Here is a 6,000-nt window from a genome sequence, read left to right on the forward strand (position 1 = left end):
CCAAGACTGCCCCCTGGTCCTCCACCTATGGGCCTTTGACATCAGCAAGCTTCCCAGGGGTCCACCTCTCTCCCTGGACTTGCATTAGAGGCCACAGTGTACCCCATGGTCCTTCACCTAGGGGCTTCTGACCCCACCAAGCTACCCAGTGGACCACCTCTCTCCCTGGACTTGCAGTAGAGGCAGCAGGGTGCCACCTGGCCCTCCACCTAGGGGCCTCTGACCCCAGCAAGCTACACAAGGGTCCAACTCTCTCCCTGGACTTGCAGTAGAGGCCACAGTGTACCCCCTGGCCCTCCATCTAGGGGCCTCTGACCCCACCAAGCTACCCAGGGGTCCACCTCTCTCCCTGGACTTGCAGTATAGGCCCAAGAGTGCCCCCTGGTCCTCCACTTAGGGGCCTTTGACCCCAGCAAGCTTCCCAGGGGTCCACCTCTCTCCCTGGACTTGCATTAGAGGCCACAATGTACCCCCCGGTCCTTCACCTAGGGGCTTCTGACCCCAGCAAGCTACGCAGGGGTCCACCTCTCTCCCTGGACTTGCAAAAGAGGCCCAGGGTGCCCCATGGCCCTCCACCTAGGGGCCTTTGACCCCAGAAAGCTACCCAGGGGTCCACCTGTCTCCATGGACTTGCAGTAAGGCCAAAGAGTGCCCCCTGTACCTCCACCTAGGGGACTCTTAAAGCAGGAAGCTGCCCAGGGGTCCACCTCTCTCCATGGACTTGCAGTAGAGGCCCCAGGGTGCTCCCTGGCCCTCCACTTAGGGGCCTCTGACCCCAGCAAGCTACCCAAGGGTCCACCTCTCTCCCTGGACTTGCAATAGAGGCCCTAGGGTGCCCCCTGGCCCTCCTATAGGGGCCTCTGACAGCAAAAAGATCTCCAGGGGTCCACCTCTCTCCCTGGACTTGCAGTAGAGGCCCCAGGGTGCCCCCTGGCCTTCCACCTAGGGGACTCTTAAAGCAGGAAGCTGCCCAGGGGTCCACCTCTCTCCCTGGACTTGCAGTAGAGGCCCCAGGGTGCTCCCTGGCCCTCCACCGAGGGGCCTCTGACCCCAGCAAGCTACCCAGGGGTCCACCTCTCTCCTTGGACTTGCAGTATAGGCCCAAGAGTGCCCCTTGGTCCTCCACTTAGGGGCCTTTGACCCCAGCAAGCTTCCCAGGGGTCCACCTCTCTCCCTGGACTTGCATTAGAGAACACAATGTACCCCCCGGTCCTTCACCTAGGGGCTTCTGACCCCAGCAAGCTACGCAGGGGTCCACCTCTCTCCCTGTACTTGCAATAGAGGCCCAAGAGTGCCCCCTGGTCCTCCACCTAGGGGCCTCTGACCCCAGCAAGTTTCCCAGGGGTCCACCTCTCTCCCTGGACTTGCAGTAGAGGCCCCAGGGTGCTCCCTGGCCCTCAACCTAGGGGCCTCTGACAGCAAGAAGGTCTCCAGGGGTCCACCTCTCTCCCTGGACTTGCAGTAGAGGCCCCAGGGTGCCCCCTGGCCCTCCACCTAGGGGTCTCTGACCCCAGCAAGCTACCCAGGGGTCCACCTCTCTCCCTGGGCTTGCAGTAGAGGCCCCAGGGTGCTCCCTGGCTCCTCAGCCAGGGGCCTCTGACCCCAGCAAGCTACCCAGGGGTCCACCTCTCTCCTTGGACTTGCAGTATAGGCCCAAGAGTGCCCCCTGGCCCTCCACCTAGGGGCCTCTGACCCCACCAAGCTACCCAGGGGACCACCTCTCTCCCTGGACTTGCAGTAGAGGCCCAAAAGTGCCCCCTGGTCCTCCACCTAGGGGGCTTTGACACCAGCAAGCTTCCCAGGGATCCACCTCTCTCCCTGGACTTGCATTAGAGGCCACAGTGTACCCCCTGGTCCTTCACCTAGGGGCTTCTGACCCCAGCAAGCTACCCAGGGGTACACCTCTCTCCCTGGACTTGCAATAGAGGCTCCAGGGTGCCCCGTGGTCCTCCACATAGGGGCCCCTGACCCCAGCAAGCTACCCAGGGGTCCACCTCTCTCCCTGGACTTGCAGTAGAGGCCCTAGGGTGCACCCTAGGCCTCCACCTAGGGGCCTCTGACCCCAGCAAGCTACCCATGGGTCCACCTCTCTCCCTGGACTTGCAGTAGAGGCAGCAGGGTGCCACCTGGCCCTCCACCTTGGGGCCTCTGACCCCAGCAAGCTACACAAGGGTCCAACTCTCTCCCTGGACTTGCAGTAGAGGCCACAGTGTACCCCCTGGTCCTTCACCTAGGGGCTTCTGATCCCAGTAAGCTACCCAGGGATCCACCTCTCTCCCTGGACTTGCAAAAGAGGCCCAGGGTGCCCCATGGCCCTCCACCTAGGGGCCTCTGACCCCAGAAAGCTACCCAGGGGTCCACCTGTCTCCATGGACTTGCAGTTAAGGCCAAAGAGTGCCCCCTGTCCCTCCACCTAGGGGCCTTTGACTCCAGCAAGCTTACAAGAGTCCACCTCTCTCTCTGGACTTGCAGTAGAGGCCCCAGGGTGCCCCTTGGCCCTCCACTTAGGGGCCTCTGACCCCAGCAAGCTACCCAAGGGTCCACCTCTCTCCCTGGACTTGCAATAGAGGCCCTAGGGTGCCCCCTGGCCCTCCTATAGGGGCCTCTGACAGCAAGAAGTTCTCCAGGGGTCCACCTCTCTCCCTGGACTTGCAGTAGAGGCCCCAGGGTGCCCCCTGGCCTTCCACCTAGGGGCCTTTTAATGCAGGAAGCTGCCCAGGGGTCCATCTCTCTCCCTGGACTTACAGTAGAGGCCCCAGGGTACCCCCTGGCCCTCCACCTCGGGGCCTCTGACCTCAGCAAGCTACCCAGGGGTCCACCTCTCTCCTTGGACTTGCAGTAGAGGCCCCAGGGTACCCCCTGGCCCTCCACCTAGGGGTCTCTGACCCCAGCAAGCTACCCAGGGGTCCACCTCTCTCCCTTGACTTGCAGTATAGGCCCAAGAGTGCCCCTTGGTCCTCCACCTAGGGGCCTTTGACCCCAGCAAGCCTCCCAGGGGTCCAACTCTGTCCCTGGACTTGCATTAGAGGCCACAGTGTACCCCCTGGTCCTTCACCTAGGGGCTTCTGATCCCAGCAAGCTACCCAGGGGTCCACCTCTCTCCCTGGACTTGCAATAGAGGCTCAAGGGTGCCCCGTGGGCCTCCACCTAGAGGCCTCTGACCCCAGCAAGCTACCCTGGGGTCCACCTCTCTCTCTGGACTTGCAGTAGAGGCCCTAAGTTGCCCCCTAGCCCTCCACCTAGGGGCCTCTGACCCGAGCAAGCTACCCATCGGTGCACCTCTCTCCCTGGACTTGCAGGAGAGGCCCCAGGGTGCCCCCTGGCCCTCCACCTAGGGGCCCCTGACCCCTGCAAGCTACCCAGGGGTCCACCTCTCTCCCTGGACTTGCAGTATAGGCCCAAGACTGCCCCCTGGTCCTCCACCCATGGGCCTTTGACATCAGCAAGCTTCCCAGGGGTCCACCTCTCTCCCTGGACTTGCATTAGAGGCCACAGTGCACCCCCTGGTCCTTCACCTAGGGGCCCCTGACCCCAGCAAGCTACCCTGGGGTCCACCTCTCTCCCTGGACTTGCAATAGAGGCCCTAGGGTGCCCCCTGGCCCTCCACCTAGGGGCCTCTGACAGCAAGAAGCTATCCAGGGGACCACCACTCTCCCTGGACTTGCAGTAGAGGCCCCAGGGTGACCCCTTGCCCTTCACCTAGGGGCCTCTGACCCCAGCAAGCTACCCAGGGGTCCACCTCTCTCCCTGGACTTGCAGTAGAGGCCTAAGGGTGCCCCCTGGCCCTCCACCTAGGGGCCTCTGACACCAGCAAGCTACCCAGGGGTCCACCTCTCTCCCTGGACTTGCAGTATAGGCCCAAGAGTGCCCCCTGGTCCTCCACCTAGGGGCCTTTGACCCAAGCAAGCTTCCGGGGGGTCAACCTCTCTCCCTGGACTTGCATTAGAGGCCACAGTGTACCCCCTGGTCCTTCACCTAGGGGCTTCTGACCCCAGCAAGCTACCCAGGGGTCCACCTCTCTCCCTGGACTTGCAATAGAGGCCCCAGGGTGCCCCGTGGCCCTCCACCTAGAGGCCTCTGACCCCAGCAAGCTACCCAGGGGTCCACCTCTCTCCCTGGACTTGCAGTATAGGCCCCAGTGTGCCCCTTGGCCCTCCACCTAGGGGCCTCTTACAGAAGAAAGCTGCCCAGGGGTCCATCTCTCTCCCTGGACTTGCAGTAGAGGACCCAGGGTGCCCCCTGGCCCTCCACCTAGGGTCCCCTGATCCCAGCAAGCTACCCTGGGGTCCACCTCTCTCTCTGGACTTGCAGTAGAGGCCCTAGAGTGCCCCCTAGCCCTCCACCTAGGGGCCTCTGACAGCAAGAAGCTCTCCAGGGGTCCACCTCTCTTCCTGGACTTGCAGTAGAGGCCCCAGGATGCCCCCTGGTTCTCCACCTAGGGGCCTCTGACCCCAGCAAGCTACCTAGGGGTCCACCTCTCTCCCTGGACTTGCAGTAAAGGCCACAGGGTGCCCCCTGGACCTCCACCTAGGGGCCTATGACCCCAGCAAGCTACCCAGGGGTCCACCTCTCTCCCTGGACTTGCAGTAGAGGCCTAAGGGTGTACCCTGGCCCTCCACCTAGGGGTCTCTGACCCCAGCAAGCTAAACAGGGGTCAACCTCTCTCCCTGAACTTGCAGTAGAGGCCCCAGGGTGCTCCATGGCCCTCAACCTTGGGGCCTCTGACCCCAGCAAGCTTCCCAGGGGTCCACCTCTCTCCCTGGACTTGCATTAGAGGCCACAGTGCACCCCCTGGTCCTTCACCTAGGGGCTTCTGACCCCAGCAAGCTACCCAGGGGTCCACCTCTCTCCCTGGACTTGCAATAGAGGCCCTAGGGTGCCCCCTGGCCCTCCACCTAGGTTCCTCTGACAGCAGGAAGCTCTCCAGGGGTCCACCTCTCTCCCTGGACTTGCAGTAGAGGACCCAGGGTGCTCCCTGGCCCTCCACCTAGGGGCCTCTGACCCCACCAAGCTACCCAGGGGTCCACCTCTCTCCCTGGACTTGCAGTTTAGGCCCAAGAGTGCCCCCTGGTCTTCCACTTAGGGGCCTTTGACCCCAGCAAGCTTCCCAGGGGTCCACCTCTCTCCTTGGACTTGCATTAGAGGCCACAGTGTACCCCATGGTCCTTCAACTAGGGGCTTCTGACCCCAGCAAGCTACCCAGGGGTCCATCTCTCTCCCTGGACTTGCAATAGAGGCCCCAGGGTGCCCCCTAGCCCTCCACCTAGGGGCGTCTGACCCCACCAAGCTACCCAGTGGACCACCTCTCTCCCTGGACTTGCAGTAGAGGCAGCAGGGTGCCACCTGGCCCTCCACCTAGGGTCCTCTGACCGCAGCAAGCTACACAAGGGTCCAACTCTCTCCCTGGACTTGAAGTAGAGGCCACAGTGTACCCCCTGGCCCTCCACCTAGGGGCCTCTGACCCCACCAAGCTACCCAGGGGTCCACCTCTCTCCCTGGACTTGCAGTATAGGCCCAAGAGTTCCCCCTGGTCCTCCACTTAGGGGCCTTTGACCCCAGCAAGCTTCCCAGGGGTCCACCTCTCTCCCTGGACTTGCATTAGAGGCCACAATGTACCCCCTGGTCCTTCACCTAGGGGCTTCTGACCCCAGCAAGCTACCCAGGGGTCCACCTCTCTCCCTGGACTTGCAGTAGAGGCCCAAGAGTGCCCCCTGGTCCTCCACCTAGGGGCCTCTGACCCCAGCAAGTTTCCCAGGGGTCCACCTCTCTCCCTGGACTTGCAGTAGAGGCCCCAGGGTGCTCCCTGGCCCTCAACCAAGGGGCCTCTAACAGCAAGAAGGTCTCCAGGGGTCCACCTCTCTCCATGGACTTGCAGTATAGGCCCCAGGGTGCTCCCTGGCTCCTTAGCCAGGGGCCTCTGACCCCAGCAAGCTACCCAGGAGTCCACCTCTCTCCCTGGGCTTGCAGTAGAGGCCCCAGGGTGCTCCCTGGCTCCTTAGC

Source organism: Danio rerio, chromosome 2, assembly GCF_052040795.2.
Source record: "Danio rerio strain M-AB ecotype USA chromosome 2, GRCz13ab, whole genome shotgun sequence".
Taxonomy (NCBI): domain Eukaryota; kingdom Metazoa; phylum Chordata; class Actinopteri; order Cypriniformes; family Danionidae; genus Danio; species Danio rerio.